A 23,825-nucleotide genomic window follows, 5' to 3' on the forward strand; every position below is an offset into this window, starting at 1 on the left:
CTAGCCAATAACAATAAAGTCAGATTTTTCTGTTGTCCCTATTTTATAGAATAGAAGCTTGAACTCTAAATAGATTGTGCCTTTTCCCAGGGTATATTGTTATTAAACACATTTTAATTTAATTATATTTATTTAGAAAAATAGAACTTGCTTTATAACTTGTCCAGACAAGTTATGGGATCCCGCTTTCTTTATTTCAGTTTCAAATAATGTAATTTGTTTTCTGAATATTTTTCTCAATGAAGAACTCTAAGGCAGTAAACTGTGAAATAAGCTTTGGGGTTAGTGTTGAAGTGCCTGGTACACTGCATGTGTTCCTTCATGAAAAAGATTTCCCACCCAGCTTTGCAGCTTCCCCCCTTCTGTATTTAATTCTCCAGGTCTCTCTCAAGAATGAGATGAAACCTAGAAGACATCAGATATACCTGCCTTTGCGCTATACTTCCCTGTTTCTGTCTTCTTCTGTGAACTCCCCCCCCATCCATCTCTTCTTAAAAATTTAATTGATTTTCCCTGTTTCAGAATGATTTTTAAGAACTTTATTATTTCCAACATTATTTTTCTCAACACAGTCTAGTCAAGCTACTAAGTAGGAAACTTTACAACCGTGTGTGTTTTTAGTTTATTTTTCTACACTTTATTTTGAGAAGTTCATGCATGAGGTAAAATTAATCTTATTCATGTAAATCTCTGCCTGCTGGGTCACACTTTTAAGCAACTCCAAGGAAGGTAGAAAACATCTCAATAAGATCTTTTTTACATTTTACTTTCTTACAGGTTAAAAAATTATTCGGAAGCCACACTTACACAAATTTCCCTAAGTTAGAATAAAGTTATACATAAAAATAAGGTGTTTGAACTCTTTTGTTTATTGTCTTATGGTAGTTTGCTGTAGCATTGATTTTGCCTACAGAGTCAATAGACTTGTAAACACCCTTTCTGAACCTACACTGTCTATGTGAGGTTTTGCAGTTATATATGAGGTAATTGATGGCTTTTGCTTCTAACTTTTATCATGGTAGCAGTAGGCTGATGGTACAGACTTAGTTTGTTTTATAAATGGCCAACAATTTTCTGCCTTATGATTTATCTCAGCATGAAACCTTACTAATAATGTGGCCCATATTTTTAAAAATTCATATTATAAAATAGGGCAAATGTGTCTTTAATCTTAACAAGTCATTCACTTCTCTGTTTTTAAGGTATGTTTTGTATTATTGGATCAAAAAGGTCCCTGACAACCTTTCTTTAAGATAGGATTCTGTACTCAGGCATATTATAATTTACTCCCACCCCCACTCCAATCCATCCAAATTTAACTCTGAAAAGGATGTTCTGTCTCTTATCATCTCTTATCATTCACACCAGCATTTCTGAGTGATAAATCCAGCATGGCTCTTTAATTCACCTGTAGCTGTTTGGAATTTTTTTATTTCTCAAGAACTTTGGTGACAAATGTTGTAGGTCAATTTCCTATTTTCATGTGTATGTTAATGAATTACTTTGTACTTCTATACTTCTGTGGGGCATTGCAATCTGTGTCTGCCATTTAAAATACTGTCCCAGAGAAACGAGGTAGGTGCTTAGAAAGAAACCTATAATTTCACTAAGCTCTTTTTAGGAAGCTTTTATTATATAGAACTCTGACAATGAATACATAGAAAATTGTCATGAAATCATGGATAAAACTTTTGGATTGTGTTGTATTTCATATTTAATCATGGATGATATTTTCTAATACTTTTCTTCTGTCAGTGCAGAAGTAAGGGAGCATGGCAGCCTCCTACATTTATTCATCTGGACACCACATGGACATTCTAGTCTTATATGTGTTAAGAATAGTCATAGCCTCTAAAGATTAAATGGTAGAGTTAATGCGGGCAGGTACCTACTATTTTAACAGTGCAAACAAGTCCTTAAGTACAGTTCTAAACAAAACAGTATAAAAGGAAAGTAAACTGCCCATGCATAGTAAATACTATTGTAACTTTTTATGTAAATTGACTATCTTCTTCATTATGATAAAGCATAGGATAGAATCAAAATCCCCATTTCAAAAGGGCAGAAAGAATTGTTTTGCCTGTAACCACAAAAAACGAAAGACATGCTCAATATTCAGACTTAAAGAGAGTGGAATACAAGATCCCTCCCCTCCTGTTCTCTGTACTACCTCAAAAATTCTTATAAGGTGAAATAAAAGGTGGACTTTAGGTAACTGAGCAGTACCCTGAGCAGGAAGTCATTAAGTTCTGAGAAAGAACAAAGAATTTTATCCAACGGAGAGTTGACTTTATTTGAGAATTGAGATATAAGTTTCTGTTCTTGACACAGAAACTAGATAAAGTAGGATATTAAGATTCAACAGGAAAAGGGTGTGATCAGGACAACATGTGATAGAAAAGGCGAGGAGAGACAGATGTGGCTAGCTGAGTTAGGATGTGACAGTTGTTCTGGACTGAGGCTAAAAAAGAACTTTTTGTTGATAGGAGATGTATGCTTTCAATATGTTTCTTTTATTGGCTGATGAATAAAGCTGTTTCGGGCCAATGGACAGGCAGGATACATCCAGGCAGGAAGTATAGGTGGGGCTACCAGACTAGAAGAATTCTGCAAAGAGGAACACCAAGGGGAGGGTTGGAGAAGGAGGGGTGAGTGGTGAGGGAGATGCAATGTATGATAGGATGCCCTGGCATTTACCGGTAAGCCAAGAACATGTGTAGATACTCAGATTAATAAAAAATGGGTTAATAATTAGAGAGATAGCCAATAAAATGCCTAAGTCATTGGCCAAACAGTTTCTTATATAAATATAAACATATATACCTCTATGTGTTTCTTTGTGACTAAATAGCCATGGAACCAAGCAGGACAGAAACTTCTGTCTGTATTTCCTCTTTGTGCAGTGGAACAATTGAATGGGACTGTGAGATCCTGAGAAAACTTGAGAAAGTCAGAGTATAATGCAGTGAACATATGCATCAAAGCAAACTGCCTGCTTTGGAAGATTATCTGCACTGTAACATTGTACTCAGAGTTAATTCATGTGTAGAATGCAAGTGGTGATATTGTCCACTTCATATAAGATGGATAAATGGCTATATATTTAATACACACAGAGAAGAGGCCAAGGGCAATGGGTAGAATGTTGTTACATGAATATGGCAAGGCATGAAGGAGCCTCATCCTGCATTGTTAACACGCCTGAATTTGTGTTTTGTTATTCATTCTAGCCCCAAATATTTGGTTAATGTCCAGAATTTTGAAGTTTCTCATGAAAGGCAATTTGAAATGCACCATACATTTTCCTTGGATAAAATTGCTAATACCAAAGGTGTACATATTTAGGGGTGTTACAAGCTTTAGTTCATTTAACTTATGTGGTGAGATTATAGAATTTGGCATCATATCCAAGGACTAATTTTGAATGCTTCTGGGTTAACATATAATAACAATTCACTTTAAAGCACCATAAACATGTAGGCATTTACAATCATCATCATTTTTCCAGAGGAATGCAAAAGATTTTATACCCACCAAGCCATTTATCATTATTGTGAACATGCAAGCTGTTCTAAACCCTATTTTTACAGATAGAGAAATTCAAGGTGATACAACTATGTTCCTTGCCCAAGGTTACTCAAACTATACAGGCTCTGAATGTCTCACATGTTTGTCTTGAGATATTTTTATAGCTTGTATTTATTTTGAAAGTAGAATTCTCATGAATCAAAAATACGCTTGGCTGGAACAGTAGCTTTTAGGGAAATTCTTGCCTTGCAAGCATGGGGATCAGAGTTCAAACTCCAGAACCACATTGAAGAAGAAAAGCAGGATGTGATGAAACAGAGACAAGGGGATCCCTGGGGTTTACTGGATAGCCAGTAGTCAGACTTATCTAGTGACTTCTGGGCAATGATTCTTTCTCAAATAAAAGTGTAGAGTGCTTGAAGAATCACCATTGAGATCATCCTGTCTTCCATATGTACCCACTTACCCCCACCGGTACACACACATTTAAACAAATAAACAATTGTACCCTTGTATTGTATTCTGGATATCAATCAAATACTTCGTGTTAGAATGAATAATGATATATAAATTCTGGCTTGGTAACAATACAGGTGAGGCTCCAGCCTGACATGCTATATTCCTCTAACAATAATCTACCCCTACTCCTGATCTTGCACTCTATGTAGGTACAAGTCTTAATGTAAAGGTCTTTGTCTAAAGAAGGATTTCAAGGCACTTGTGAACTTGAAAGTAATGTGTCTCATCATTTCCCAAGCTGGAGGACTCTCACACTGATAAATAAAATGAAAAGAATATTGGGACCTGAGCAATTCTAAATGTCATTGAAATTCAGCTCAAATAGCACATGATCCTGATGGTGATAAAGTACATTTATATCTGGAAAATAAACTAAGTTCCAGGAAAAGAACTTTTTAAAAATAACACTTAAAAATGCATTTGGAAGTCGCAAAGACTCTAGTAATTGTAAAGTGTGCATTAAGTGGGTAATGCATACCTAATTATCAATGAAAATGCCAAATGCCTTCTAACATCATTTTTGCAGACGAGAATGACATGAACATGTACATGAAGAAATCTGTCTCTCTAATTTTTTAAGTGAAAGAAAGTTGACAAATTAGCATTGCTTTTCATTTTAATGTTGAAGTGGTGTTATGATGTTACAACGGATTTAGTGTTCCAAATTTATGTTAATGCTATAATAACATTATTGCCAATTGGTATATTAAGGAAAAACTTTGCTTTTAAAAATAATTCACATCTTAAACAAATGAACTATGAGACTTGTATGGTTAAATTACAGCTAGCTCCTATCATATTTATCTTAAAAATCAACAGGATGTAGATTATCCAATGTGTTAGCTCCATTTTCTCCTACATCATCACTGCTGGAAATCTATTTATGTATCTTATCAAAACTGATACTTTTTCAAAAAAATTCAACCTCTCCCAATGCCTTTTTCTACTTATGTTCAGCAGGCCCTAATCTTTTTGCTCCATTTGAATAAAATTGCACATTTAAGCTGCATGGGCTAAGACTCATGGTGGGAGAGGAAAATATTACAAAGTAAGAGACTCATCCCATCAAAATTGAGAGTTTCTTATTTGTTAAGCTGCAGGAGAAACAGGGAACAGAAACACGCTTGCTGATGACTCATTGGACAAATAGCTTTGGGCAAGTTATGTACATATCTCATGAGAATGTTTCTCTGGGAACTGATGAAATGGTACAAATTAACAAAGTTCTCATTTGCTGTAAATGTTGGATAAATTGTCTTCTGGCATTTACTTTGAATATAAATGAGATATTATCTAATTTAGGATCTTCTGTGTAAAAAAACTACACATAATAGATTTAAAATAATACTTGGAAATGTTTGTTTTGTTTTAAGTTATTAGTTCACGTTCTTCTTTCTTAAGAAATATAATGTGTACAGGAAATATAAAAGATAGATAGATCATCACACTCAATGGCACATTAATAAAAAAAGTATATATATAGAATATTACTAGCATCTTGGCCAACTTCCCCTGAACCTTTCTCCTTCAAATTCTTCTGCCTTCTCCCTTCTGAAACCTGAGCCATCTCCGTCAGTTAATAATTTCTAAGTAAGAATTTTTAAAGATTCCCCTTCTGTGCCTATATTATGTGTGTATATATGCTTATAATGTGTTCACAATATATGTGTGTGTTCCTCTGTGTGGAGGTCAAACAAGTAAAACCTTGGTACCAATTCTCACCACCTATCTGTCTTTATTTGATTGAGTCCTTTCATTGTTTTATGACACCAAGCTTCCAGGGAGTGTCCTGTCTCAGCCTCCATCTCTTAGTAGGAATGCTGGAGTTACAGATACTTGTTATTATGACTAGCTTTATGTAGACTCTGATGATTCAGACTAGGGTCCTCATATTTGTGTGATAAGTGTGTTACCTGTTAAACCAAATTCCCCACCTTTTTTTGCCTTTATATAAATAAAGACAATATAATATGCTAATGCTTGATCCTTTAGACACTGAAGTTGTAGGGTGAGTTGTTTTTAAGTGTAAAGTTACATAAATCTTGAATCAATACTATCTCCTATGTTAGCTAATTTTCTCACTGCTGTGATCAAATGCCTAACAAACAACTTGAAGAAATAAGGGTTACTTTGGCTCAGTTTCAGGATGTAGTCCATCAAGGTAGGGAAGGTCTCACAGCAACAAAAAGCCTAAAGCAGATGATCATTCACATCCACAATTGGGAACCAAAAAGAGATTCATATTGATGCTCAGTTTTGTTTCTCCTTTTTATTAAGTCTAGGATCCCAACCCTTGGGACAGTGTAACCCTTGTTCAGAGTAGGTGTTTCCACCTTAGTTAAACCAATCTAGGGAATCCCTCACAAATTTGTCCATAGGTGTCTCTCCTGAGTGATCAGATCTAAATATTGTCCAGTTTGACAGTAATATTAACTCTAACACCTACAAAACTTTCCATATGTTCATGTTTATACATAAAACAGAGTCCAAGAGCACTGGTATATCATAGACACTTATAAAGATATCACTAACTGGGCCAGGTGTCAAAATCTATATTCTTAGTGCTGTGAACAGGGAAGCTGGATTCCACATTCTTGCCTGCCTGAGGTACATATAGAAACGAAGTCCCTATTAAGACAAAAACAACAAACAAAAAAAGGCAATAATACTTTATGATTTTATTAATTTATGGTTTTAGTGACAAGGCTTTGTTCTGCAGTCTTGCTGATACTTGATAACTTGTTTTTCTTATCTTTCTGTTCTATTGACTTCTTTTTCACAGTAATTGATTCTAGGTAAGACCACTTTGCTATTTTTATGTATTGAGAAAGCATCTCCTACGGTGTGGCTTGTCTTTTATTCTCTTAATTATATCTATGATAAACAGAACCTTCTAAAATCAATATAGTCCAATTTATTCATCTTTTCCCGCATGTGCTAATAAAACATTCTCTGTGCTGCATTCATAAAACCAGTTTCTATAATAAACTGTCTTGTATTTGATATTTAAAACTTCAATGCTCTTGAAATTAATTCATATACATATTATAATACTGATGATCGTGTGTGTGTGTGTGTGTGTGTGTGTGTGTGTGTGTGTGTGTGTGTGTGTACTCATTCCAAGAGGGATTGATTATAGAACCCCCAACAGAACCAAATCGGTCCATGCTGAAGTCTCTTATGTGTAATGATGTAGTGTTGTTTATAACCTGTGGTTCATCTCTTAATTTCTTTGAATACCTAATATAATATGAATGCTGCATAAGTTGTTTTGTTCTGAAGTTTGTTTAGAGAATAACAAAAATAAAAATGGTCTATTCATGTTTGGTACAGATAAGTTTACTTTTAATGATTTTGATCCACAGGTGAGTAAATTCACAAAGGCATAATTCATGCAGACAAATAAATAGTAGTATATTTTGTGCCTGTAAAGACTGAACTGAACTAGTATTTATTTATATTTAAATCTACTCTTTTCTTTGCTGTCCCAGAATCCCACCATCCCCTACAAGAATAAAGTGTTTTTTGGTTTTTGGTTTTTTTTTTTAACTACTCTGTTTTCCTTTGTTTTGTTTATCTGTGTTCAGACAAGTGCCTCATTTGGGGGCTCATTTCCAGGGTATATTTCAAACACAGAAATTTGTGTTTGTTATACAAGATCTGAACTACTCACCAAGTCTGCAGACTTTGTTGCCCTTTGATTTTTTTAATCATTTCTTTATTTGTTCTTTTGCTTGGTTTTTATAACAGTATCTATGCACTTTAGGCTAGCCTGAATTTGCTTTATAGCCTGGGCTTATAATCTAATATTTGCTTTACTCATGTATTGTATACATATTATATAGGTAGAAAACAGTAAAAAAAAAAACAAAGAAACAAACAAAAACCCTCCAGACTTTCTGCTTACCTATTCCAGAAAACTGGGGTGGATTTATCAACTTGGTAATTTCTCATGCGCTTTTTGTGGGCCATGTCTCTTTCCTTATGTCCAAAAAGTATGATTTTGGAAGCAGATTTGTCTGTATTCCAAATGAACATGAACATACTAATGTTGGTCTCCCTTGGTTTTGTAACAGTGTGCCTATGACAATTTAAAGAGATCAAATATATCAAACTTTTTAAGTTCTGTAAAGCTATACTCAACTTGTACATTTTATACCAGTGTTTGAAATGAATCCTCAGCAAAATATGACATTTTACAATCGTTCTTTTTAATTGAAGGGATCATATTGGGACTGAAGTGGTGACTCAGAAATAAAGAACATTCACTGCTTTTAAAGACAGCCAAGATTTGGTTCTCAGCTACATGACAGCTCAAAAAGGGTAGCTGTAACTCAGTCCCAGGAGGCCTGCTAACCTCTTCTGGGCTCTGCAGACACCAGTTACCTAGAGCACATATGTACACTAAGGAAAAACACTTATATTTGAAAATTTAAAAAAAATAAATCTTAAATTTCTCAAATGATATTTCTTGTTTAATTCTCAAGATTGTCATATTTAACTAAAATTCTGGTTATACCACTACTTTTATTGATGACAAAATATTATTTTCTGGGATATGAAATCATGTGTCATAGAACAATAGAAAAGAAATGAGCTGGGATTCAGTTCAGGGAATTCCCATGTTTTAAATATACTCCCAAAATCATCTCTAATTATTGTTTTTAAATTATAAAACATAAGATGATTCATGGTGATTCCAATAAAGACAATTTCAGAATCAATTGGTCTACAACAGTACCTATAAGCAGGTACCTAGGGAAGCCTATTACGAAAGGGTCAAAAGAGATGCTGCAGGAAAGCCTGCTGTAACCAGTGGAACAGCACATTGTAAAGTTGTATTTATGGATTCCAGAATGACCCTTCAACAAATTTACCTGTCCATCTCAACAATGTATTTATTGAGCTGCTTCTATCTATGAAACACATGCATAAGCAGTGAGGACACTGTGTCTTTGTTGTACTTAAGCATATGCCCCCACATAACTGCAGTTTCACTTAAAGAAATAAACAAAATTCCCATTAAGGCTATGGGAATAAAGATCAGTGGAGCACTGGGCTTGAACATTTGCCAAAGCAATGGTTTCAAAGTGTAATTCCTTCTCAGAAATACTGTCCTCTCAGGCAATGCTTCTGCTCCAGACAGAAAATGCAAATGAGGAGGAGCCTAGACATATAGCTCTGATTTAACAAGACAATTGCTGGGTATTTTGCCCCTTTATGAGCATTATGTAGTTCAGAGATCTATTTTCACATACATATTAATGAGTTGTTTTGCATAAATCAGTTCTGTTTGTTTATGAATGGAGATTATATAACCTTCTCTTAATTCTTTCAGAAATCCCTATCAAACAAACTACAATAATGCTGACTGAGGTCTATCCCTAGAGCATAAAGGGTTTATTTTCATTATTTCATCAGATTCAAATGAAAGTGATTATTTTTGATTAAATACAAACAACTATAATGGAGGTCAACACCCATTTCCAGCTCTCTATGAGCCAGTTGGAAGGTTCTTTGTTTTTGTACAGCTCTCTGTATTCATTTACAATGTTGCTGGTTTCATTTGAGAAGGAGCAAAAAGCACCTAGATCATACAGAAAATTTATGACGGGTTTTTGATAAGCCAAGCTGGCTGAGAACTGTGACTATTGTACTAATGTAAGTATTACTATTCATAAAAGTTAATAGGTGTGCAGTCAGCTGAATGTCAGACACAGCAATCACCCAGCTTCCTGAAATACTCATAGAAAGTGAGTATGAGAACCAGGACTTTGAACTTGAAGATGGCTGGTAACAGAAGTCAAGATTTGAACCCAACTTTTCTTTGCAAAGCATTTCCCAGCAGCAGATGTCCTAACAAGTCATCTCCTTCCAGCCCTTAGGTCTAGCTGACCCCTGAATACCCACCTCTGTTTATACCATTAACAGGAGGGAGTATCCGACGATGTGATGTTATGAATAAAACCATCTCTCCTCAGCTCTCCATTTTATAGCATAAGAGAAGAATAAGATTTTCCATGAATACACACCCAAACCTTACACTTGTAACTCATTCTTTTCTTGACAATAATATCATTTTTTATGACCTATTCCCTCCTATGTATGTAAGATATTATAATAAACCCAAAATTCCAAAGACATCCCCTATTTATGCAAGCCTCATCTACCCAGAAAACTGTATTCTGTATCAGAACTCAGTTCCAAATTCTCTGAAAGGGTGAAATGTATTTCAAAAGCCAATCTTTAACAAATCCTTTGCATACTCATTGTTCCAATGCCAGGGAGTTTTGCCCATTCATCTGCCATATTTGCAAGCTATGTGTGTTTCAATTGAGTATAACTAGTACTTTCTCAGAAATAATCCCTTCAACACATTAAAACTAAGAGAATATTGAAACATAGCTTCTTTCCTTCACCAGCTCAGCTATCCACCATTAGATTTCATCCTTTGCAACAAAATCTTTAAGTTTCTAGGCAATTCTTTGTGTCTTACAATTAAGAGGGACATTTTATTTATTACCCAGACTGGTTTTTTTTCTAAAATCCCAAATCTGTTACTATCTCTCTATCTAACTTCTGTTCGGTAATTTAACCTGATGTTTTTTCCCTCTATAAAATGAGAGTATCAGAAGAAATAATGTCTAAGGATGTGACCAGCTCTTTCACAATATTTCAGTATGTTTAAAACGGCATGCTTCTGATTTATTGCTTTTATTTTCTTTACTTATATCCTGCCAAGAAACAAATAAGAGGTGTCCCAGTCTGTTCTTTTACACCTTTTTAAACATAAAATTTGCATTGTTACTTGTTAATTATGTAGAAGGAGTTCTTAATTGGTCTGGACACAGATATAGAGGGAAATACAGAGAGATCAAAAAGAAGGAACAAGCAACAGCTACACACCTTACCTCCTTAGTACCTCAGCCAACAAGAGAACTAGTTCCTGTTTCTGCACCCTTATATCCTCTCTTCACCCAGCTGTCACTCTTCCTGTTTCTGCCCAGCCATCTCACTTCCTGTGTTCTTACTTTCTCTTGATATAAAATGTCATTAGTGTTTATTCTTAGCAATGTATTGAGTGACAAATTGTTGCTTTTATCCTTTGGGTTTCTTAAGTTATTAATAAAATTTGACTTTTCTCACATGTTCATTGGTAATTTAGAAGCACTGTGAAAATTTCCTAGTCATGACCTTTGTCCAATTTTTCTATTAAAGACTTCAGAGTAATACCTAAATGTGATTTACTATGAACATTAGTATTTTTCTATTATAAGGGCTGTGAAATATGACCACATTCATTTTAACTTGTTAGTGGTGGTTTTATCATACAGAAAATTTATCTTACACACTCAACAGTTGTTAGATTCAATTTATTTCATATTTCCTTAGAAATTTTTATTTTTGTTATGCATCAGAACATGTTCCCAAGATCTGGGTTACAGGCCTATTTTGTACAGTACTCTTCTAATTTCTTTTTATGTGTAAGTCTTAGATCCCATGGGAACGTACTTTCCTTCTGAGCCATGCAGTAAATGCCTAACTTAGCTTCCTCAGGCTCCCTACATGAGGTTGTCTTATTTGCATTAAGTAAGTAGGCTGCTGGTGACATAATCCACTTTGCAATTAAATGCTACCACTAGTTCTTTGCTGTAGTTACAGTATCATGAAAAATGGTAGTAACAGGAAGTAGAGACTGATTCTCCTGAAGAAATCTTCTACTGTGCTGTTCCTCCTGGCAGAACAAGACACTAGTTGGTTACAATGAATTGTTAAGCCAAGATATATACAGCAGGATATTTCTCCTGTAGAGAATAACTAATTATTGACTAGAGGCAAACTTTTAAAATGGCAGCCCTGCCTAGATAGCTGTAGGTTAACTGCTTCATTCTTCCTCTGAATAAGTCAGATGCAAGCATTCAAAGGCAGCATGGAGACACCACATCTGAACTTGAGGAAGAGACTGAGGAGCTGTCTTTGAGTCTGTTCCATCAATTTTATTTTAATCTGATTTATTTCACTATATACCAGTTTCCCTCAGCATTTCCTGTGTCAACTTTATCACAGATCATTCCTCTGAAAGTTGTATTGAAAAAGCAATATGTATGATTGAGACACAGTTAACAACAAAGCACATTCAGGTTCCAAGACTGTGAGATTCTCGTTGATAACATTTAATATTTGAAAAGAAGGGGAAAGCATTATTCTTAACGTTCCTTTACATTGTGGGTGACTTTCATTGTATCTCCTCTACTTTTGCTGAAGCAAAGTGACTGAGATTCCAATAAATAATTGAATGCAATATCCACATGTCTATATGACTTTTGGTACTGTTGTCACTTCGTAGATGAGTGAAGGAAAAAAAAGAGAGAGTGGAAGATCTGCAAGAAACATCAAAACTTAGTAATAAGATGAGAATTTTCTTTTATGTAAATTTATTTAAATTAGAAAAAATCTCATTTTACATATTGATCCCAGTTCCCTCTCCCTCCCATCCTCCCATGCCCCTCAAAGAACCCCACGTCCCATCCCCCATCCACTCCCCAGGGAGGATAAGGCCTTCCATATGGGATCTTCAAAATCTGTCATTTGGGGCAGAGCCTAGGCCCTCTCCTGAGTATCTAGGTTATGACAGTGTACCTCCACAGGATATGAGCTCCCGAAGTCCATTCCTGAACAAGTGATACATCCTGGTTCCACAGCCAGAGGTCTCTTAGACTGCCCAATACTCTAAGCTGACACCCACATTCAAGCATCCTGGTTTGGTCCTATGTTGTTTCCCCAGATGTCAGACTGGGGACCATGAGTTGCCACTTTCTCAGGTCAGCTGTTTCTGCGGGTTTTCTCAGCGTGGTTTTGTCCCCTTTGTTGGTCACTCCTTCTTCTGTGAAGCTGGATTCCAGGAGTTTGTCTCCGAACTTAGCTGTGGATCTCTGCTTCTGCTTCCATCAGCTACTGGATGAAGGCTCTAGGATGGCATTTAAAGTAATCATCATTCTCATTATAGAGGAAGGGCATTTAAGGTAGCCTTTCCACTATTGCTTAGGTTCCTAGTTGGGGTTATCCTTGTGGATCTCTGTACAATTACCTAGTGCCAGATTTCTCTTTAAACCTACAGTGACTCTCTGTATTAATATGTCTCCTTTGTTGTTCTTCTCTATTCCTCTCCCCACTCAATCTTCCTGATCCTTCTTGTACTCCTCCACCGTCTTCTTCGCCCCCCCCTCTTTCTCCTACCTCCCTACACCCACTCTCCATGTTCCCAATTTATTCAAGGGCTCTTGTCTTTTCCACTTCACTGGGGGACCATGTATGTGGCTATTAAGGTCCTCATCGTTTCCTTGCTTCTCTGGTATGGATTATAGGCAGGAAATCCTTTGCTTTTTGTCTAATATCCATGTATGAGTGAGAACATTCCATGTGTGTCTTTCTGTGGCTGGGCTACATCACTTAGGATAGTTTCTTCTAGTTCCATCCATTTGCCTGCAAATTTCAATATTCCATTGTGTTCTTTCTGCTGAGAAGTACTCCATTATGCAAATGTACCACATTTTCTCTATCTACTCTTCAGTTGTGGGGCATCTAGCTTGCTTCCAGGTTCTGACTATTACAAATAATGCTGCTATGAACATAGTTCAAACAATGTCCTTGTTGTGTGAATGTGCATCCTTTGGATATATGCTTAAGATAGGAGTTGCTGAATCTTGAGGTAGACTGGTTCTAATTTTCTGGAGAAACCTCCATACTGATTTCCAAAGTGGCTGTACAAGTTTGCACTCTCACCAGCAATGGAGAAGCATTCCACTTTCTCCACATCATGTCCAGAATAAACTGTCTTGGTGTTTTTTATTTTAGTCATTATACAGGGTGTAAGATGATATCTCAGAGTTGTTTTGATTTTCATTTCCCTGACGGCTAAGGATGTTGAGCAATTTCTTAAGTGTCCCTAATCCATTTTAGATTCCTCTATTGAAAATTCTCTGTTTAGTTATGTATCCAACTTTTTTATTGAATTATTTGATGTTTTGGTGACTAGCTTCTTGAGTTTTTTGTATATTTTGAAGTTCAGACCTCTGACTGATATGGTGTTGGTGCAGATCTTTTCCAATTCTGTGTGGTGCTGTATTGTGTTGGTGACTGTGTCTTTTGCCTTAGAGAAGCTTCTCAGGTTCAAGTGGTCCCATTTATTAATTGTCAGTCTCACTCTGTGATAATGGCAATATGTTCAGAGAGTGGTTGCCTGGGCCAGTTCGATCAAGGGTACTTCCCTCCTCTTCTTAGAGGTTCAGTGTGACTGGATTTATGTTGAGGGCTTTAATCCATTTGGACTTAAGTTTTGTGAATGGTGATAGATATGGATCTATCTACAGTTTTCACATGCCAGCACCCAGTTATGCCTGCACCATTTATTGAAGATGCTCTCTTTTTTCCATTGTATAGTTTTGGATTCTTATCAAAGATCAGGTGTTCATAGGTGGGTGGGTTAATATCAGGGACTTCAATTGGATTACATTGGTCTACCAGACAGTTTCGGGCCAATATAAAGCTGTTTTCATTACTATAACTCTATAGTAGAGCTTGAAGTCAGGGATGGTGATGCCTCCTGAAGTTTATTGTACTGGGTTGTTTTGGCTTTCCTGGGTCTTTTGCTTTTCCATATGAATTTAAGTATTGTCCTATCAATGTCTATGAATAATTTGTTGGGAGCTTGACAGGTATTGCATTGAATCTGCAGATTGCTTTTGATAAGATTGCCATTTTTATTATGTTGATCCTACCTATCCAAGAGCATGGGAGATCTTTCCATTTTCTAGTATCTTCTTTAATTTCTTTCTGTCTTATTTGTGTCTTTGTGTGGTTTTGGCTTCAAATGTAATTGTAGTCTCATAAAAAGTGTTTGGTAATGATCCTTCTGCTTCTATTGTGTGGAACAATTCTTTGAATTCTGCACTGAACCCATCTGTCCTGGCAGACTTTTGATGACTATTTCTATTTCATTCGTGGTTATACAGCTATTTAAATTGCTTATCTGTTTTTGATTTAATTTTGTTGAGTGATCTCTATCCAGAAAATTGTTCATTTCCTTTAAATTTTCCAATTTTGTGGAATACAGGTTTTCTAAGTATGACCTGATGATTCTCTGGAATTCCCCAGTGTCTGATGTTATGTCTCCCTTTTCATTTCTGATTTTGCTAATTTGCATGTTTTCTCTCTGCCTTTGGGTTAGTTTGGATAAAGGTTTGTCTGTCTTGTTGATTTTCTCAAAGAACCAACTCTTTGTTTCTTTGATTGTTTGTTTTTTTTTCTTTGTTTCTACTTAATTGACTTCAGCTCTCAATTTGGTTATTTCCTCATGTCTACCTCTCCTAGATGAGTATGCTTCAGTTTTTTCTAGAGCTTTCAGGGGTTCTGTTAATTCTCTAGTGTGATTATTCTCCAGTTTCTTTATGTGGGCACTTAGTGCTGTGAACTTTCCTCTTAGCACTGCTTTCAGATTGTCCCATAGGTTTGGGTATGTTGTGCCTTCATTTTCATTAAATTTTAGGAAGTCTTTGATTGCTTTCTTTATTTCTTCCTTTACCCAGGAGTGATGAAGTTGAGCATAGTTCAATTTCTGTGAGTTTGAAGGGTGTCTGTAATTTGTGTTGATGCTGAATTCTAACTTTAAAGCATTGTGATCTGATAAGATACAGGGGGTTACTCTAATTGTTTTTTTTTATCTGTTGAAGTTTGCTTTATTGCCTATTATGTATTTGATTTTAGAGAAGGTCCCATGTAGTGCTGAGAAGAAGGTATTCCTTTTGTTTGGATGGAATGTTCTATAAATGTCTGTTACCCCCAACTGGGTCATAACTTCTGTTATTTCCTTTGTTTCTTTGTTAAGGTTCTATCTGGTAGTCCCATGCAGTTTTCAGGTCTTGAACTGTTTGAATTGTTTCATTCATCTGTCTGATTTTTTTTTCTTGACTTTCCTTGGTTTCTTTAAGATATGTGTTGATTTCTTGCATTTTTTTTTCAATTTCTTTAAGGTATGTTCTCATATCCTCTTTGAGGACCTCTATCATTTTAATGAAGTTGTTTTTAAGTTCTTTCTCTTTTGCTTCATCTGCATTGGGATTTTCAGGCCTTGCTGTTGTAGAATCCCTAGATTCTGGTAGTGTCTTACAACGTTTTCTGTTGTTGCATGTGCTCTTAAACTTAGTCTTCCCATTCTTCCAGTTTTGTCTTCCAGTGGGAACAGATGGGGTCTCTCCCTCTTTCTCTCTCTCTCTCTCTCTCTCTCTCTCTCTCTCTCTCTCTCTCTCTCTCTCTCTCTCTCTCTCTCTCTCCTCTGTCTCTCTTCTCTCTCTCTCTCTCTCTCTCTCTCTCTCTATCTATCTATCTCTCCCTCCCTCCACAGAGAGGGGGAGGAGTGATAAGACAGGAATGGCACCCCATGATGCTGGGTGTTTTGTTCTGCCTCCAGGTCCCTATGCAGAATTCCGTGGCAGGAAGGGTCTGGTGGCCTCAGGTCAGGGTACTTGAAGAGGAAAGGTGGCCTGGGAAAACCCCTGGCACTCACCTATCTCTTTCTCTCTCTACCAGAGGGTAGCTCATAAAATGAGAATTTTCATTGACCAGAATCTAACAAAATCACCCAGTTCATGAAGATTGAATGTGCTGTGTCTAGTTTGTCGTGGTGACTGGTTTTTTGTTTGGTTGGTTGGTTGGGTTTTTCGTTGTTGTTGTTTCTGAGAAATTTAAATAGTACTCATACATAATTTTTGTAAAAAAAATAGGGTGAAGCAGCTTGGTTTTTAAAATAAAATAAGTATCATTCTTGTGTAGAGTTCAGGACTGTTGAATGTCAATTTTCTCCATTTTCTTTTGCAATTGTCCACATCATAATGGTAGCTCTACTTCCTCTCAGTGTTCTTAGATTAAGGTTTTATCTGCTCTAAGTTTCAGCCACCTTTTTCTACAGAGACTGCCATTCCTTTCCTCAGGAATGTTTGATGTGATAGTTGTAATTCACACTTGCTAGAGTAACCTGTAAATGGAGCATCAATGAGGAACTGGCTAGATCAGTGTGATCTATAAACATATTAATGGTGGGGTTGTCTTAATACAACTAATGTATGTTGGAAGACCCAGATCACTGTGGACAGATCCATTCCCTTGGTTTGTAAGTGATCCTAAGTGAGAATTAAGACGTTTGTTTTTCTCTGCCTTTGACTATGGATATGATGTTAATAGTTGTTCTAAGTTACACTGCAATTTTTTTGAACTTTTAAGCGAAAAAATAAAACAGCTTCCTTCTGTCAGTTATTTTTTGTGAGGAAACTTTATCAGCTACAGGAATGAAAATAGGACCCTTGTCTATGTCATTTATCTGCATTTAAGTTTGATGGAGTTGTTAGTCTGTAGGACCAAAGGGTAGTTATTAGTCTATAGAGCCAAGAGGTAGATCCAAGGGGTTAGCAAGCTTTTTTTTTAACATTGATACATTGTTTCTGATAAAGTCAGTCATCAGTCACATTAAACAAAGGGGTGTGGTCAATGCACTCTACTTGGCTAAAAGTCTATAGTCAAACTGAGACATGATCTTGAATTCTGGCTATATTTGTAAGCTATAGGACTTTAGACAATTTATGTTCCGAGTCATGAATTTCTATATTCATGCAGTTAGAGGAACTCTATATGTATATATGAAATTTGAGTATGCTAGAAAAATAGCTCCAGCAAAAAGACCTCTTGATGCTCTTTTAAAAGATCCAAGTTCACCTCCCAGCAGTCACATTTATACAAGGGGCAGCTTATAACAGTGCATGACTTCTATCATGTTTTAACAATCATGTGTGCATACTAACTCTCATAAATGTATACATATATGTATAACTAAAATTCAAAGGTTGTTATCAACACTTACCGATAGAAGTGTTGGAACAATAAATCAAATTTTATCACATGTATATTGCAATACAAAATATAGTTATATATAATTACTTATATCTATGTCCACATACATATACAGGTATAGGCAAACATATATGTATATATATATATATCAACATGTAGTTTAAAATTACTTTATCTTTACAAGAGTAAGAAAAAGTACATGTTAGAATGATCTAAAGTAAAATGGCTTTGAAGTAACAATTTAGAAAAAATGTGCAAGGTTTGAGGCATAAAGATTGTTTAGAGTCAAGGATGCCATTTCTCTGTCTTTAGGCAGAATACCCTTAAGCCAATGCAGATCAGAACATGTCTATCTCTTATAAATAAACGATTTAGTAAAAATACCTATATACCATTTGCAGAAGAAGTAGAAGCTTTTCAATACAAACTGACTCCCTGCTTTTAAGTAACTTTGTGGTGACAAGCAAGAAAACTTTTTTCGAATTGTAGAATATCAAAAACATTTGTGTTGATGTTTTTGTGGGTCAATTGCTTTGCATGCCTGCTGCTTCTAAACGGGGATTCAGACTCAAAACATGTAGGTTCTCCATCAGTGTTTACTATGCAATGTGGTGCCTCTTAATATCCACAGTTGAGACTATATTTTATACTGTTAGCCATTTAGTCTCAAATGAGGATTCAAGGAGGATGTCTGATGTTGCCACCTGTTCAGAATGCTGAATAAAGAGATTTCCTGCCTATCTGACATTTTCCCTGGATACCACCACCAATATAGTCGCCATTCCATTGTGTGCTTGAGGTGATAATTCCACAAGATAAAAACAAACATGATACATTTCCATAATTCATCATATTACTGCTTTATGAATAAAGAGATTAAGGAAACTGATGTTTCAAATTTAACATGAAGCTTTAGAAAACCCCAGATACAAAGTATGAAGTTAGAGAAACACTGATTCACCAGAAATGAATACTGCTACTTGTTTGTTTCACTCATTGCTGGACTTTTGACTTGAGCAATGCTTGGCAACTAGGAAGTGCTCAATAAATTTACCAGCTAAGACTTGTTTTAGATGTCTTGACCACACTCTCTTCATCTTCAAAAACAGATGTCATGACAGGGATAGAGTTAAGCAGAGTGTTTGGGTGGTAATCCTAGGGAGAATTGTAAAGGAGTAGGAGGGAAGGTGGTGAAAAAGAAAAACAGAAAGAATGACATCATGAGTGAGTTGTATATGTGAACAGCTGCGTCTCAGAAGTGTAAGGCATACCTCAGGATCATTCCGCCATTGGTCAAGAAAGACTGGTTACTTTCTTCTTGATTCTCATAACACTTTTGTTGAGAGTCACTCCTTAGAACACAAAATTGTTAATAGTCTAACAGATACTCTATGGAGAGAAGTGTGCTCCTTGGGCAATACAAGACTTCAGAACATTCAATTAGAGAAATTTTGCTTTTGAAACTAATGACCATCAAGTTTAACTGATGAATTCCTGTGTGCATGGAGCTGATACAAGGTTAGAACTATAGAGAAACAAAAAAATGTTTTAAAAGAATCAGAATACCATTATTTTGTAGAATGCCAGTCATTCTGTGGGAAAATTCAAGAAACTATCTTGAGTCTGGACTAGTAGTACATGGAATCCTGGCACTTAGGATGGAGAAGAAGGAGGATAGCATATCTGTGGTTATACTGGGCTAAATAGTAAGATAGCAAGACTCTATGTCAGAAAAGAAAACAATAAAATAACAAAATAAATTGGCTCTGTATTAACATTTATTATATTTTCTTTTCTAATCAGTCACAAAAGCTTTATATATATCACAAAGCTATCAGCTCAGGAAATTAGAATTTTTAGTATATACTTACTTCTTGTGATCTCATAAGCAAATAGATTGTTTTTCTTTTCTTTGTACAGTATCAGCCTTGTGGTTGGGCTAATTTATTCTATCTTTAAAATCAATGAGATACATATTGGTAATGGAGAACATTGTAGTGTGGTCCTGTTGAATAATCATTATCCTGAATTTGACAATTAGTTTCTTCCTGTCTTGTGAAAGAGAAACTTATGGATACTAACGTGGACCCTCTTCCTTCACAGATGACAGGAACTAAACTGCTCAAATAGTAGAAGTAACAGACATAGGAATACTTGATGGAAGGCTCAAGAGCCAAGGATACACAGAGTATTGTGGCAAAGAAAAGTCAAAAGCACACTTAAGGAGTGATAGTTGATAGAGTCTGAACTACAAGGAAAAAACTCCAGAAAATTGGTCTCCAGAGGAAAGAATGAATGGAAAGAGGAGGGAGTGGTCCTGTTACTTGCCTTCCAGATATTACAGATGACTTTTATGCTCTGAGGTTTCTCCTGACCATTTTGAAATGTCTTCTTTCACTTAAACTAAGTGAATTTCTCCTGCTGCTATGCAACTGGATATAATATGCTAGCAAAAACAGGGATAACCTAGAAGAAGAAGCGAACTGTGACTCATGAATGTTAACATTGTGGTAAAACTGACAGAACACATGTATATGTGTTGGTGTGTTCTGATTTCATTAGATATCAGTGGCCTCAGCCAATGTTGTTTTAAAACATCCTGCGACATAGTAATGTGCAATAAAACATATATAATAATACTCGTACCTATTATATAATATGTTTATATAAGCTCCCTTCTGTATCTGAGTGGATGGTACCTACTATCTGCCTCAGTTGCTCAGACCTACCAGTGACCAATACCCTTATGTAAACACAGTACGGTATTTTCATGTAATCCACACACTCCTTGTATTTTCAACAATGTTAGATTAATTAGTAAGGTAATTACAAGTGCTACGTAAATAAGCATTATAGTGTATTTTTGAAACTGCCGTAATACAATAGTCTGTATATGGTTAGTAAAAAGACTTAATTTTTTAAATTTATTTTTTAATCTTCAGTTGAATTTGAGTTCCTAGAGCATACAAAAATGAACTCAAATTAATATATATATGTATATATATGTACATATATATATTATTAACTTTCTTTGTAGTATGCTTGCTAAGTATGCACAAAGTTCTGGGTCCAGCCAACACTAGGTGTGGTGGTGCACACCTGTAGTCTCACCACTTGGAGGGCAGAGGCAGAAAAATAGAAGTTCTGGGTCATCCTCAGCTTGACGGTGACTCTTAAGGCCAGCCTGAACTGCATGAGCACGGTCTAAGTAAATAAATAATTTAATAAGTAAGGAAGTAAAGAAATAAATAGGGAAATAAAAATAGCTTAAAGTATAAATCAATAAAACATTAAGCAGCATCCAGTTAAATAAACCAAATCTTTATAATTTAGAATTTATTTAGGGTCATTTATTATCACATATTGGACAAGTTCTTCATATTGTCTTGTCAAAAATGTTAGACTACAATAATTTGAAATATTAGAGTTGAATATAGCCCTCTATTCTATAGTATTTTTAATGTACTTTAAACATGATACTAAGTACATTTGAGAGCACTAATAAAGTAACATTTTTAGAAATACCTTAGTCTCAAACACAATGTTTATAGGTTGTATTCTCCTCATAAGCTTACTTGTTCCCAGATGGTGATGTTCTTTTGAAAGACTGTACAAGCTACATGAAATGAGCCTAGTTGGAGGAAGTAGATCTTTGAGGGGACAGTATTTGAGATTTCTAGCCTATTTTGCCTCTTTGTCCATCTCAGTTTTCAGTTCCATGCAGAAGTGGGAGCAGAGGAGTTCAGGTCATATGCCCCAACCACATGGTGCTACCTAATACCACATGTCTCACCTTAATGAACTATGTGCCCAACACAAATCTCTCCTCCCTTAAGTTATTTCAGTCAAGAATTTTGTCAAAGTGATAATAAAAGTAGGTTATATATACAGAACTTTAATATTTTCTTTGTACTCTGGTGACACTTTTTATACTGAAGTCAATAGGATAAAACCTTCATAAACTCAGAACTTATGTATGCAAAGGCTATCTTAGAACACACTTTCACTTCTTGTTCTTTTGAGAAACACAAGAGTAACCTATTCAGTCAGAAATGTCCCTTCATTCCTTAACTCTCTATCATATCTTACACAAGTCATTAATTTTCAAATTTAACTATCTGATGAATCCATAAGAGAGAACCAAATTGATTAACAAAAACTTGGTCTGAAGAAAGGCATAGTCAACATAATGGTTCACATGAACCATCCTTACCAAAGATCTAAGCCTCTTTTCTTGTAGATCGCCATGACTAGCGCTAGGAAGACTCACAGAAATGGATCAGAGGGCACTATGGATGCCATTGTTCCTGGGAAGGTACATGTTGAGAAAACATGCCACCTGAACCAACAGTTCAACAATTTGTGCTGAAGATCTTGCATAGTAGTGAATAATAAATGAGCATCTAGCCATACTCTATTAGATTCTTGGGAAGCCAAGGCTATCTTGATCCCTTTTGTCTTCAAGCCGGGTGACTTAACATCCAGGCTACACTGTATTTCACCAATAGATAGTACCTGCGCTGTTTATTCTTGGATGACACGGCACTTCAGTTGCAGGTTTCTTTCCTCTTCTCTGTCTCAGTATTTCGACTTCTCTTTTTGAGAAAAGGGTACAGTGGTATCCTGACATCTGAACATGTTTCTGAATCACAGCAGGATGGGAGTCATTATATCATCCTCCTGTAGCTTTGCAGGGTTAGACAAATTGCTTAGCCTTTCTGAGCATCAATTGTTTATAAATATAACAGGAATAAAAAATGCTTACATGGCATTTTCTTTATGAAGCTGAAAGACTCAGAAAGGGACTCAGTAAATAAGATTCCCCTTCCATCCTGCTTTAGGTGTTTCCTTTGTGTATTCGATGCATATTTAATAAATGCACAATGTCCTTTGATTTAGTTACTTTGGTGTCTACTGAGACAACCAAAGTTATGGTTTCCTCTACCATTAAGAGATTCCATTACGAATCATTATATATTCTATTAATTAAATTTATTAATTCTATTAATTGTAATCTAATTAATAGAATCATTATGTGCTCAGCTATAAAACAAAGGTTCCTGTGACACAGCATCTGAGCTACATCAGCTCTCCTACAGCTTGATTTGCCTGAGGATCCTGTTTTTCTGACAACTCCCCTTTGTGCAGCTGAGTGATGCTTACATGATTTGTCTATCCTGGGATGCACAAGTAGCCCGGAGAAATCTCTTCAGGGATTATTGACTTAAGAGACAGTGACACTGTTTTCCCTGTACTACAAAAAGTGGGGAAAGTGAACATTCATCCAAAATCAAAGCCCATGACCATGAAGGCAAGCAGCCTAGGTTTTTGTTTTTGTTTTTGTTTTTGACTACTCCAACACCAAGCTAAGTGGTTGTTTCTGTTTCTGCATGAGATGCATAGCTTTTCTGGCCAGTGGGGGTTCAATGACCCTCTGTCTAAAAACTTGTGTCAAGTTGGTAAAACAGGCTCTGGAATAAAATACAACTTGATATGGCTGTGCTCAGAATAAGATTCATGTGCTTTGGGCTTGAGGCTTTTTTTCCTTCACTGAACATTTGAGCAAGCCACTGTGAGGTAACAGAGGAAGCCACAGTCAGTGTTCAAGAAAGCATGTGGTTCAAACATAACAAAGATGAATGCTATGAAACAAAAAGCCCATTGAAATTTATTCAGTATCTTACTACGTTGGTACATACAGTGTGATCATCTGTCATAGAATTAGTATCATTCACATCCTTTGAGTCTGCTTTATGGCATCCATAGTGCCCGCTGGTCCATTTCTGTGACCCTCCTTAGAGTTAAACCATGATTTACAAGTTAAGAGGCCCTCTTCCATCAGAGTTTATGATAATTTGTTTTGTTGTCTGTCAAGGTTT

At 35.9% G+C, this 23,825-nt stretch overlaps 1 protein-coding gene across 4 annotated transcripts in view; it reads left to right on the forward strand.

Annotated features, from left to right (window-relative positions):
- Cntn6 (contactin 6) overlaps positions 1-23,825 on the forward strand; it is a 393,737-nt gene that overhangs the window by 178,630 nt on the left and 191,282 nt on the right. The gene's annotated exons all lie outside the window — the stretch shown is intronic.

The sequence above is a fragment of the Mesocricetus auratus genome, unplaced genomic scaffold (genome assembly GCF_017639785.1).
Source record: "Mesocricetus auratus isolate SY011 unplaced genomic scaffold, BCM_Maur_2.0 Super-Scaffold_100676, whole genome shotgun sequence".
In the NCBI taxonomy this organism is placed as follows: Eukaryota; Metazoa; Chordata; class Mammalia; order Rodentia; family Cricetidae; genus Mesocricetus; species Mesocricetus auratus.